This window comes from Dendropsophus ebraccatus, chromosome 1, assembly GCF_027789765.1.
Source record: "Dendropsophus ebraccatus isolate aDenEbr1 chromosome 1, aDenEbr1.pat, whole genome shotgun sequence".
NCBI lineage: Eukaryota > Metazoa > Chordata > Amphibia > Anura > Hylidae > Dendropsophus > Dendropsophus ebraccatus.
The window spans coordinates 229,659,107-229,673,805 of record NC_091454.1 but is presented as its reverse complement, the minus strand read 5'-3'; the positions used below and the strand labels follow the sequence as shown (position 1 = coordinate 229,673,805).

Here is a 14,699-nt window from a genome sequence, read left to right as displayed (position 1 = left end):
GGATAGTGTCTGTATTACATGTGTGATATTACATGGATAGTGTCTGTATTACATGTGTGATATTACATGGATAGTGTCTGTATTACACGTGTGATATTACATGGAGGGGTCTGTATTACATGTGTGATATTACATAGATAGTGTCTGTATTACATGTGTGATATTACATGGATAGTGTCTGTATTACATGTGTGATATTACATGGATAGTGTCTGTATTACATGTGTGATATTACATGGAGGGGTCTGTATTACATGTGTGATATTACATGGAGGGGTCTGTATTACATGTGTGATATTACATGGAGGGGTCTGTATTACATGTGTGATATTACATGGAGGGGTCTGTATTACATGTGTGATATTACATGGATAGTGTCTGTATTATATGTGTGATATTACATGGATAGTGTCTGTATTACATGTGTGATATTACATGGATAGTGTCTGTATTACATGTGTGATATTACATGGATAGTGTCTGTATTACATGTGTGATATTACATGGATAGTGTCTGTATTACACGTGTGATATTACATGGAGGGGTCTGTATTACACGTGTGATATTACATGAATAGTGTCTGTATTACATGTGTGATATTACATGGAGGGGTCTGTATTACATTTGTGATATTACATGGAGGGGTCTGTATTACATGTGTGATATTACATGGAGGGGTCTGTATTACATGTGTGATATTACATGGAGGGGTCTGTATTACATGTGTGATATTACATGGAGGGGTCTGTATTACATGTGTGATATTACATGGATAGTGTCTGTATTACATGTGTGATATTACATGGATAGTGTCTGTATTACACGTGTGATATTACATGGATAGTGTCTGTATTACATGTGTGATATTACATGGAGGGGTCTGTATTACATGTGTGATATTACATGGAGGGGTCTGTATTACATGTGTGATATTACATGGAGGGGTCTGTATTACATGTGTGATATTACATGGATAGTGTCTGTATTACATGTGTGATATTACATGGATAGTGTCTGTATTACACGTGTGATATTACATGGATAGTGTCTGTATTACATGTGTGATATTACATGGAGGGGTCTGTATTACATGTGTGATATTACACATATCCCGGCACCTGCACACACACATCCTCGCTCGCACCTGCACACACACACACACACACACTGTGACAGGCACACAGCACGCGTGGAGATCAGACAGCCGCAGTGTGCTGTTGTCTCTCCTCCCTCTCGGCTCCTCTCACCACCCCTCCTTCACCAGCACACAGACCCCCTCCCATCCCCTCAGCCCTGCTTCCATCTCTCCGCCTGCCGGTAACGGAGGTAAGAGGGAGGGGGGAGAAGACCAGCAAAATGGGGGAGAGGAACGGCAGGGGAGGAGGAGGAGACAGCAGGGACACAGAGAGAGGTGCGTGAATGGGGACCCTATATTCTAGCAGGGCTGTGTACACACACGTCTAGGTGTAGGCACCGGTGTCAGGCCTGGGCTGTCATCACACCACTCCATTATATATCAGTATATACTAGCATCCATGCGTGTATACAGATTGTGAGGATGGAGGAGAGGTCACAGCACCTGCTGTATACATCTATACTGGACGCTGTGTGGGTCCTAATAATGCTGCCCGATCATTAGAACAATCATGTGCGTAGTATAGACATGTGCCCGTCTCCGTGTGCGTATGGCTTACTGGGTGATAGGTCTGTATGTATGATGGATTAGTGTCTATTATTATATGTCATATGTGTTTGTGTGTGTATATCTGTATATTACACATTCATTAGCATAGACACCTACACAGACGTAAACACACGCATATACACAAACACCTATATATCCATCCTATAATATACACAAACACCTATACACACACGTATATACACATCCATCCTATTATACACACACACACACACAAGTATATACACATCCATCCTATTATACACACACACACACAAGTATATACACATCCATCCTATTTTACACACACACACACACACACACGTATATACACATCCATCCTATTATACACACACACACACACACACACACACGTATATACACATCCATCCTATTATACACACACATATATACACATCCATCCTATTATACACACACACACATACACAAGTATATACACATCCATCCTATTATACACACACACACACACGTATATACACATCCATCCTATTATACACACACACACAAGTATATACACATCCATCCTATTATACACACACACACACACATATATACACATCCATCCTATTATACACTCACACACACACACACACGTATATACACATCCATCCTATTATACAAACACACACACGTATATACACATCCATCCTATTATACACACACACACACGTATATACACATCCATCCTATTATACACACACACACACACATATATACACATCCATCCTATTATACACACACACATATATAAACATCCATCCTATTATACACATACACGTATATACACAAACACCTATACACATACGTATATATACACATCCATCCTATTATACACACACACACACACACACACACATATATACACATCCATCCTATTATACACACACACACACACACACACACACACACGTATATACATATCCATCCTATTATACACACACGTATATACACATCCATCCTATTATACACACACACACACACACACGTATATACACATCCATCCTATAATACACACACATGCATATACACATCCATCCTATTATATACACACACATGTATTTACACATCCATCCTATTATACACACACACACGTATATACACATCCATCCTATAATACACAAACACCTATATATACACACATCCATCCTATAATACACACACACTCACATATATACACATCCATCCTATTATACATACTCACACGTATATACACATCCATCCTATAATACACACATGCATATACACATCCATCCTAAAATACACACACATATACACATCCATCCTAAAATACACACACATATACACATCCATCCTATAATACACACACACACACGTGCATATACACATCCATCCTATTATACACACACACACACACATCCATACTATAATACACACACACACACGTATATACACATCCATCCTATAATACACACACACTTATATACACATCCATACTATAATACACACACACACACACACACATGCATATACACATCCATACTATAATACACACACACACATGCATATACACATCCATACTATAATACACACACACACATGTATTTACACATCCATCCTATAATACACACACACACGTATATACACATCCATCCTATAATACACACACACGTATATACACATCCATACTATAATACACACACACACACACACACACACACACATGCATATACACATCCATACTATAATACACACACACACATGTATTTACACATCCATCCTATAATACACACATGTATTTACACATCCATCCTATAATACACACACACATGTATATACACATCCATCCTATAATACACACACACATGTATATACACATCCATCCTATAATACACACACACACGTATATACACATCCTTCCTATAATACACACACACACACGTATATACACATCCATCCTATAATACACACACACCTATATATACACACATCCATGCTATAATACACACAGACTCACATATATACACATCCATCCTATTATACACACACACACACACGTATATACACAAACACCTATATATACACACATCCATCCTATAATACACACACACTCACATATATAAACATCCATCCTATTATACATACTCACACGTATATACACAAACACCTATATATACACATCCATTCTATAATACACACACACACACACATGCATATACTCATCCATCCTATAATACACACACACACACACATATACACATCCATCCTATAATACACACACACACACACACATATACACATCCATCCTATAATACACACACACACACACACACACACACACACATATACACATCCATCCTATAATACACACACACACACGTATATACACTTCCATCCTATAATACACACACACACGTATATACACATCCATCCTATAATACACACACACGTATATACACATCCATACTATAATACACACACATGCATATACACATCCATCCTATTATATACACACACATGTATTTACACATCCATCCTATTATATACACACACATGTATTTACACATCCATCCTATTATATACACACACATGTATTTACACATCCATCCTATAATACACATCCATCCTATTATACACACACACACACACATATACACATCCATCCTATAATACACACACACACACACACACACACGTATATACACATCCATCCTATTATACAAACACACACACACACACATATATACACATCCATCCTATAATACACAAACACCTATATATACACACATCCATCCTATAATACACACACACTCACATATATACACATCCATCCTATTATACATACTCACACGTATATACACAAACACCTATATATACACATCCATCCTATAATACACACACACACACACACATATACACATCCATCCTATAATACACACACACACACATATACACATCCATCCTATAATACACACACACACACACACACACACGTATATACACATCCATCCTATAATACACACACACACGTATATACACATCAATCCTATAATACACACACACACACGTATATACACATCCATCCTATAATACACACACACACACGTATATACACATCCATCCTATAATACACACACACGTATATACACATCCATCCTATAATACACACACAAGTATATACACAAACACCTATATATACACATCTATCCTATTATACACAAACACCTATATATACACATCTATCCTATCATGTCCTCCCTTTCCCGTCTTCCTCCTGTAACATATATATATATATATATATATATATATATATATATATATATATATAGTTTCCATCATGTCCTTTTTCCCTTCTTCCTCCTGTAACATATATAAAGGTTTCCATCATGTTCCTCCTTTCCCTTCCTCCCTCCTGTAACATATATAAAGGTTTCCATCATGTCCCCTCTTTCCCTTCTTCCTCCTGTAACATATATAAAGGTTTCCATCATGTCCTCTTTTTTCCTTCTTCCTCCTGTAACAAATATAAAGGTTTCCATCATGTCCTCCCTTTCCCTTCTTCCTCCTGTAATATATATAAAGGTTTCCATCATGTCCTCCCTTTCCCTTCTTCCTCCTGTAACATATATAAAAGTTTCCATCATGTCCTCCCTTTCCCTTCTTCCCTCCTGTAATATATATAAAGGTTTCCATCATGTCCCCCCTTTCCCTTCTTCCTCCTGTAACATATATAAAGGTTTCCATCATGTCCCCCTTTCCCTTCTTCCTCCTGTAACATATATAAAGGTTTCCATCATGTCCTCCCTTTCCCTTCTTCCCCCCTGTAACATATATAAAGGTTTCCATCATGTCTCCCTTTCCCTTCCTCCTGTAACATATATAAAGGTTTCCATCATGTCCTTCCTTTCCCTTCTTCCTCCTGTAACATATATATGTTTCCATTATGTCTCCCCTTTCCCTTCTTCCTCCTGTAACATATATAAAGGTTTCCATCATGTCCTCCCTTTCCCTTCTTCCTCCTGTAACATATATAAAGGTTTCCATCATGTCTTCCTTTCCCTTCTTCCTCCTGTAACATATATAAAGGTTTCCATCATGTCCTTCCTTTCCCTTCTTCCTCCTGTAACATATATATAAGTTTCCATTATGTCTCCCCTTTCCCTTCTTCCTCCTGTAACATATATAAAGGTTTCCATCATGTCCTCCCTTTCCCTTCTTCCTCCTGTAACATATATAAAGGTTTCCATCTTGTCCTCCTTTCCCTTCTTCCTCCTGTAACATATATAAAGGTTTCCATCATGTTCTCCCTTTCCCTTCTTCCCTCCTGTAACATATATAAAGGTTTCCATCATGTCCTCCCTTTCCCTTCTTCCTCCTGTAACATATATAAAGGTTTCCATCATGTCCCCCCTTTCCCTTCTTCCTCCTGTAACATATATAAAGGTTTCCATCATGTACCCCCTTTCCCTTCTTCCTCCTGTAACATATATAAAGCATACCTCCCAACTTTTGCAAAGAGCATAGAGGGACATGTGCGCTGCGGTCCCCATAGCCACACCCCCATAGCGACCTCCATAGCCACGCCCCCATAGCAACCCTCCATAGCCACACCCCCATAGCAACCCTCCATAGCCACTCCCCTACAGTCACCACATGCTGCTGACTGAATAGTGCCCTATACAGTATCCAATCCCCCATTATAGTGCCCCACATAGAATCCAATGCCCCCATATAGTGCCCCACATAGAATCCAATCCCCATGTAGTACCCCACATAGTAGCCAATCCCCCCATATAGTGCCCACATAGTAGCCAATCCTCATATAGTGCCCCACATAGTAGCCAATCCCCCATATAGTGCCCCACATAGTAGCCAATCCCCTCATATATGCCCCACATAGTAGCCAATGCCCCCATATAGTGCCCCACATAGTAGCCAATCCCCCATATAGTGGCCCACATAGTAACCAATCCCCATATAGTGCCCCACATAGTAGCCAATCCCCATATAGTGCCCCACATAGTAGCCAATCCCTCCATATATGCCCCACATAGAAGCCAAACCCCCATAGAGTGCCCACATAGTAGCCAATGCCCCCATATATGCCCCACATAGTAGCCAATCCCCCATATATGCCCCACATAGTAGCCAATCCTCCATATATGCCCCACATAGTAGCCAATGCCCCCATATATGCCCCACATAGTAGCCAATCCCCCATATATGCCCCTTATAGTAGCCAATGCCCCCATATATGCCCCACATAGTAGCCAATCCCCAATATAGTGCCCCACATATTATCCAATCCCCCATATAGTAGCCAATCCCCCATATAGTAGCCAATCCCCCATATAGTAGCCAATCCCCCATATAGCGCCCCACATAGTAGCCAATGCCCCCAGATAGTGCCCCACATAGTAGCCAATCCCCCATATAGTGCCCCACAGAGTAGCCAATACCCCCCATTTCTGTGGCCCCAGCGGAAAAAAACAATAAACCAGTAACTCACCTGTCCTCCGGTCCCAGCAGCTCCTCTCCCGGCAGAGCACGCACTCCCGTCATCCTCCGGGGCGGGCAGCGGGGTACAGAGTCACTGACTGTACCGGAAGTGATTAATGACAGAGGCTGCAGGTCACTTCCGGTACAGTCAGTGTCTGTATACCCCGCTGCCCGCCCTGGAGGATGACTGGAGTGCGTGCTCTGCCGGGAGAGGAGCTGCTGGGACCGGAGGACAGGTGAGTTACTAGTTAATTGTTTTTTTTCGCTGGGGCCACATATAATGCGGGACACTGGGGGCCGTTCTGGGACCGCGGGACAGCACCCCGAAAACGGGACTGTCCCGCGAAATCTGGGACGGTTGGGAGGTATGTATAAAGGTTTCCATCATGTCCCCTCTTTCCCTTCTTCCTCCTGTAACATATATAGAAAGGTTTCCATCATGTCTCCCTGTTCCCTTCTATTCTCCAGACCATAGGTGTCAAACTCAGGCACTCCAGCTGTTGCAAAACTACAATTCCCATCATGCCTGGACAGCCAGCGCTTTAGTTTTAGCTGTCCAGGCATGACGGGAATTGTAGTTTTGGGACAGCTGGAGGGCCTGAGTTTGACACGTCTGCTACAGACTTTACAGATACATTTCCCTCCTGTTAGTTCTTCCTCTCCTGTTACTTCTTCCTCTCCTGTTACTTCTTCCTCTCCTGTTACTACTTCCTCTCCTGTTACTTCTTCCTCTCCTGTTACTACTTCCTCTCCTGTTACTACTTCCTCTCCTGTAACTACTTACTCTCCTGTTACTTCTTCCTCTCCTGTTACTTCTTCCTCTCCTGTTACTACTTCTTCTCCTGTTACTTCTTCCTCTCCTGTAACTACTTCCTCTCCTGTTACTTCTTCCTCTCCTGTTACTACTTCCTCTCCTGTTACTTCTTCCTCTCCTGTTACTTCTTCCTCTCCTGTTACTTCTTCTCTGTTACTTCTTCCTCTCCTGATACTACTTCCTCTCCTGTTACTACTTCCTCTCCTGTTACTACTTCCTCTCCTGTTACTACTTCCTCTCCTGTTACTTCTTCCTCTCCTGTTACTTCTTCCTCTAATGTTACTTCTTCCTCTCCTGTTACGTCTTCCTCTCCTGTTACTACTTTCTGTCCTGTTACTTCTTCCTCTCCTGTTACTACTTCCTCTAATGTTACTTGTTCCTCTCCTGTTACTACTTCCTCTAATGTTACTTCTTCCTCTCCTGTTACTACTTCCTGTCCTGTTACTTCTTCCTCTCCTGTTACTACTTCCTCTAATGTTACTTCTTCCTCTCCTGTTACTTCTTCCTCTCCTGTTACTACTTCCTCTCTTCTTACTACTTCCTCTCCTGTAACTACTTCCTCTCCTGTTACTACTTCCTCTCCTGTTACTACTTCCTCTCCTGTTACTTCTTCCTCTCCTGTTACTACTTCCTCTCCTGTTACTTCTTCCTCTCCTGTTACTACTTCTTCTCTGTTACTACTTCTTCTCTGTTACTACTTCCTCTCGTGTTACTACTTCCTCTAATGTTACTTCTTCCTCTCCTGTTACTTCTTCTCTGTTACTTCTTCCTCTCCTGTTACTACTTCCTCTCCTGTTACTTCTTCCTCTCCCTTTACTTCTTCCTCTCCTGTTACTACTTCCTCTCCTGTTACTTCTTCCTCTAATGTTACTTCTTCCTCTCCTGTTACTTCTTCTCTGTTACTTCTTCCTCTCCTGTTACTACTTCCTCTCCTGTTACTTCTTCCTCTCCTGTTACTTCTTCCTCTCCTGTTACTACTTCCTCTCCTGTTACTTCTTCCTCTCCTGTTACTACTTCCTCTCCTGTTACTTCTTCCTCTCCTGTTACTTCTTCCTCTCCTGTTCCTTCTTCTCTGTTACTTCTTCCTCTCCTGTTACTTCTTCCTCACCTGTAACTACTTCTTGTCTTGTTACTACTTCGTCTCCTGTTACTTCTTCCTCACCTGTAACTACTTCTTCTTCTGTTACTTCTTCCTCTTCTGTTACTTTTTCCTCTCTTGTTACTTCTTCCTCTCCTGTTACTACTTCCTCTCCTGTTGCTTCTCCCTCTCCTGTTACTACTTCCTCTCCTGTTACTTCTTCCTCTCCTTTTACTTCTTCTTCTCTGTTGCTACTTCCTCTCTTGTTACTTCTTCCTCTCCTGTTACTACTTCCTCTCCTGTTACTACTTCCTCTCCTGTTACTTCTTCCTCTCCTGTAACTACTTCCTCTCCTGTTACTTCTTCCTCTCCTGTTACTACTTCCTCTCCTGTTACTACTTCCTCTCCTGTAACTACTTCCTCTCCTGTTACTACTTCCTCTCCTGTTACTTCTTCCTCTCCTTTTACTTCTTCTTCTCTGTTGCTACTTCCTCTCTTGTTACTTCTTCCTCTCCTGTTACTACTTCCTCTAATGTTACTACTTCCTCTCCTGTAACTACTTACTCTCCTGTTACTTCTTCCTCTCCTGTTACTTCTTCCTCTCCTGTTACTACTTCCTCTCCTGTTACTTCTTCCTCTCCTGTAACTACTTCCTCTCCTGTTACTTCTTCCTCTCCTGTTACTACTTCCTCTCCTGTTAGTTCTTCCTCTCCTGTTACTTCTTCCTCTCCTGTTACTTCTTCTCTGTTACTTCTTCCTCTCCTGATACTACTTCCTCTCCTGTTACTACTTCCTCTCCTGTTACTACTTCCTCTCCTGTTACTACTTCCTCTCCTGTTACTTCTTCCTCTCCTGTTACTTCTTCCTCTAATGTTACTTCTTCCTCTCCTGTTACGTCTTCCTCTCCTGTTACTACTTTCTGTCCTGTTACTTCTTCCTCTCCTGTTACTACTTCCTCTAATGTTACTTGTTCCTCTCCTGTTACTACTTCCTCTAATGTTACTTCTTCCTCTCCTGTTACTACTTCCTGTCCTGTTACTTCTTCCTCTCCTGTTACTACTTCCTCTAATGTTACTTCTTCCTCTCCTGTTACTACTTCCTGTCCTGTTACTTCTTCCTCTCCTGTTACTACTTCCTCTAATGTTACTTCTTCCTCTCCTGTTACTTCTTCCTCTCCTGTTACTACTTCCTCTCCTGTTCCTTCTTCCTGGACAAATCCAGTCAAAACATATTTTTTAAAGTGACTGTGTCCCCCTCTTTTTGAATTCTGACTTCTCTACACAGGTGTGATGGGTAAATTTAGCAGTTCACACATACAAAGAATAGTCCCGCATAAACAAGTACTTGAAGCAGCCTCCACACAACCGGACTCCACAGGTCCCGTATACTCCAATATGTACAACACAATAGGTATGGAGGAAATAAATGGTTATCTCACCAATCAGCCGGGTGGGGTGTGTGCTGCGTGGGGGGGGGGTTGCTGGTTGGGAGATGGGGGATGTCAGCTGGAGGGGGTCTTAGTGATGGGGATCTCCCTGATACCACTCCCCCATCATCTGCTCATAGTATGAGCAGATGATGGGAGGAGTAGTGTGTATCTGTCCCACTGCACCAATCAGGGAGGGAGGGGGGAGCTAGTTAGATACCTCTCTCCCTTCCTGCTCGGTGCCCTCCATTTGGGGAGCAAGTGTTCTTGCTCCACAAATTATTCCATAAACATACTGCATCAATAAAGCATTAGACCACATTACATTACAAAGACTTCAATACAGTGCCATAAACCTCTACATATAGTGCGCCCCCTGCTGGACACTCCACAGGAATTACACCTGATTTGTGACGTCACAGTTTTTGAGAGAATTTGAAGCCTGCCTGATCTACTAAATTAAGGGAAATAGCACTATATGTTTTATATATATATATATATATATATATATATATATAGTGTACCCCCGGGGTGATGTGACATCGGAGGAGCGGACTGTCACTTGCTAGATGTTGAGGTGTGACGCCACTTCTGTGGTGGTTGGCCGAGATACAGCCGGACCTCGAGGTATTAATTTGTGACGCCAGTGCCTGGTGGGCACACATGTGTGATGGCTCGCCTGCTTTCATTTTATGAGGCCGGTTGTACCCTTTTTGCCTGTGGTTGCTACTGGGTCCCTTGGGTTAGAATAATCACGGATGGCCAGAATAGTGTAGTGACCCTCCCGGACTATAAGAACCGCTACCCACAGAAAGGGGAAATGGCCCAAGGTTGTGGTGTGTGCTGTATAGGTGGACTGCGAGAAATCACAGAATCTTTTGAGTATAGTTAAGCCGGTTTACTATTTGCAAATGTGCAGTAGGTAATACAGAGTCAATGATATGAGGTTTTTCTGGATTAAGCACTTGAAAACACACTTGACAATCGTTCCAAATAAATACTTGACAATACAATAACCAGATCTGTAGTGAAAGTGCAGGGTAGGATATAGTCGTGTTGACTGAGTAGTGCTGAGTAATATGAAGAAACACCCATGTGACTTACTTCCTCTCAGCATGTAAGGTGCGCTGTGAGTGGGTGAAGAGTGCAACAGAAGGAACGATAGGAGAGAAGAAAACAAGAATCCTACTGGTCTACAGATTCTGGTGACAAACAAGGAAATATTAACCCTTTACGTCCTTCAGCTGTGCGGCTTCCAAATACACATACACAATATAGCGACATCTAGTGGCAAAACATAGTACTGCTTTTATCACCACAATAATACAATAAGTACAGACTTTTGTGAGGGGTGTGTATATACGCAACACCTGTGGTAGGACACTATATATATATATATATATATATATATATATAGCACTATATGTGCATTTCCCATAATTAAAGGACAAGTGCCATGAAAAACTTTTTCCCAGTAATTGAAGCACATTACAAAGTTATATAACTCTGTAATATGCTTCAATCACCTATCTGCCTCCCTTCCCTGTCTTTTCCCCCCTCCACCCCCCACCAGGAAGTGTCCTAACTCACACAGACCTGATTACTGTCGCCACTGTCACCAAGCTCTTCTCTCAGCTCCTTCTCCTGTTACAGCAGCCCCCCCCCCTCCTCTGCCTTGTCAGGTGACTCAGCTTGCTCAGCTCCCATTGGCTGAACAACTGCAAGCCATCACTTGGACTGGGGAGGGGGGGCTGCTGTAACAGGACCTAGCCCCGCCCTCCTGCTGATGACTCATCCTCACAAGAAGGAGCTGCCTGGTGACGGTGACGGCAGTCATTAGGTCTGTGTGAGTTAGGACACTTCCTGATGGGGGGTGGAGGGGGGAAAAGACAGGGAAGGGAGGCAGATAGGTGATTGAAGCATATTACAGAGTTATAACTTTGTAATGTGCTTCAATTACTGGGAAAAAGTTTTTCATGGCATTTGTCCTTTAATGTACATTAGGAATTTGTCTAACTTTCCATAAGTAATAACATAATAAAAAATACTTTTGGCTGGACTTCTCCTTTAAGTCTTCTTCTCTGTTATTTTCTATCCTCTGTTGCTTTCTCCCCTCTTTGTTACTTCCTCTCCTCTGTTATCACCTTTTCTCTTTTGTATTTCCTCTCCTCTCAGTTACTTCCTATCTTCTCTGTTATCACTTTTTCTCTTTGTTACTCCCTCTTCTCTTTGTTACTTCCTCTCCTCTTTGTTACTTCCTCTTCTCTTGTTACTTCCTCTCCTCTGTTATCACTTTCGCCTCTTATCTTTGTTACTTCCTTGTTACTTCCTCTCCTTTGTTTGTTATTACCTTTTCTCATTGTTACTTCCTTTCCTCTTTGTTACTCCCTCTCCTCTTTGTTACCCCCTCTCCTCCTTGTTACTTTCTCTCCTCCTTGTTACTCCCTCTCCTCTTTGTTACTTCCTCCTCTGTTTATCACCTTTTCTCTTTGTTACTTCCTCTCCTCTGTTTGTTATCACCTTTTCTCTTTGTTACTCCCTCTCCTCTTTGTTACTCCCTCTACTCTTTGTTACTTCCTCTCCTCCTTGTTACTTCCTTTCCTCTTTGTTACTTCCTCTCCTCTTTGTTACTTCCTCTCCTCTGTTAGTTATCACCTTTTCTCTTTGTTACTTCCTCTCCTCTTTGTTACTTCCTCTCCTCTGTTTGTTATCACCTTTTCTCTTTGTTACTTCCTCTCCTCCTTGTTACTCCCTCTCCTCTTTGTTACTTCCTCTCCTCCTTGTTACTCCCTCTCCTCTTTGTTACTTCCTCCTCGGTTTGTTATCACCTTTTCTCATTGTTACTCCCTCTCCTCTTTGTTACTTCCTCTCCTCCTTGTTACTTCCTCTCCTCTTTGTTACTCCCTCTCCTCTTTGTTACTTCCTCTCCTCTTTGTTAGCAAAGAGTTACAAAGTAACAAAAAGGAGAGGAAGTAACAAGGAGGAGAGGAAGTAACAAGGAGGAGAGGAAGTTACTTCCTCTCCTCCTTGTTACTTCCTCTTCCTCCTCTCTCCTCTTTGTTACTTCCTCTCCTCCTTGTTACTCCCTCTCCTCTTTGTTACTTCCTCTCCTCTGTTAGTTATCACCTTTTCTCTTTTTTACTTCCTCTCCTCTGTTTGTTATCACCTTTTCTCTTTGTTACTTCCTCTCCTCTTTGTTACTTCCTCCTGTTTGTTATCATCTTTTCTCTTTGTTACTTCCTCTCATCTGTTTGTTATCACCTTTTCTCTTTGTTACTTCCTCTCCTCTTTGTTACTTCCTCTCCTCTGTTTGTTATCACCTTTTCTCTTTGTTACTTCCTCTCCTCTTTGTTACTTCCTCCTGTTTGTTATCATCTTTTCTCTTTGTTACTTCCTCTCATCTGTTTGTTATCACCTTTTCTCTTTGTTACTTCCTCTCCTCTTTGTTACTTCCTCTCCTCTATGTTATCACCTTTTCTCTTTGTTACTTCCTCTCCTCTTTGTTACTTCCTCTCCTCTATGTTATCACCTTTTCTCTTTGTTACTTCCTCTTCTCTTTGTTACTTCCTCTCCTCCTTTTTACTTCCTCTCCTCTGTTTGTTATCACCTTTTCTCTTTGTTACTTCCTCTTCTCTTTGTTACTTCCTCTCCTCCTTTTTACTTCCTCTCCTCTATGTTATCACCTTTTCTCTTTGTTACTTCCTCTCCTCCTTTTTACTTCCTCTCCTCTGTTTGTTATCACCTTTTCTCTTTGTTACTTCCTCTCCTCTATGTTATCACCTTTTCTCTTTGTTACTTCCTCTCCTCTTTGTTACTTCCTTTCCTCTGTTAGTTATCACCTTTTCTCCTTGTTACTTCCTCTTCTCTTTGTTACTTCCTCTCCTCCTTTTTACTTCCTCTCCTCTGTTTATCACCTTTTCTCTTTGTTACTTCCTCTCCTCTTTGTTACTTCCTTTCCTCTGTTAGTTATCACCTTTTCTCTTTGTTACTTCCTCTTCTCTTTGTTACTTCCTCTCCTCCTTGTTACTTCCTCTCCTCTGTTTGTTATTACCTTTTCTCTTTGTTACATCCTCTCCTCCGTTACTTTCCCCCTTATTACTACCTCTTCTCATATCAGAAAATACTGGTTTAACCTTGATATGATGCATTATGGGAGGCAGAGGTTCACTATAGGTCAGGTCAGCTATACACTTGGGGCATCCAAAGCTGTAAAGATGTCAC

At 41.7% G+C, this 14,699-nt stretch overlaps 1 protein-coding gene across 3 annotated transcripts in view; it reads left to right on the top strand.

Moving 5' to 3' along the window:
• The first annotated feature begins 1,262 nt into the window (after positions 1 to 1,262).
• The window catches only part of NYAP1 (neuronal tyrosine phosphorylated phosphoinositide-3-kinase adaptor 1), a 33,542-nt gene continuing 20,105 nt past the window's right edge, over positions 1,263 to 14,699 (top strand). Inside the window, exons 1-2 of one of the 3 annotated variants that reach the window (XM_069949934.1) lie at positions 1,366 to 1,412; positions 10,337 to 10,462. The gene's annotated coding sequence lies outside the window, so the exon portion shown is untranslated. Of the gene's footprint in view, positions 1,328 to 1,358; positions 1,413 to 10,336; positions 10,463 to 14,699 lie in introns of those variants that run through there. The other 2 variants (XM_069949951.1, XM_069949944.1) reach the window with 2 other exon arrangements.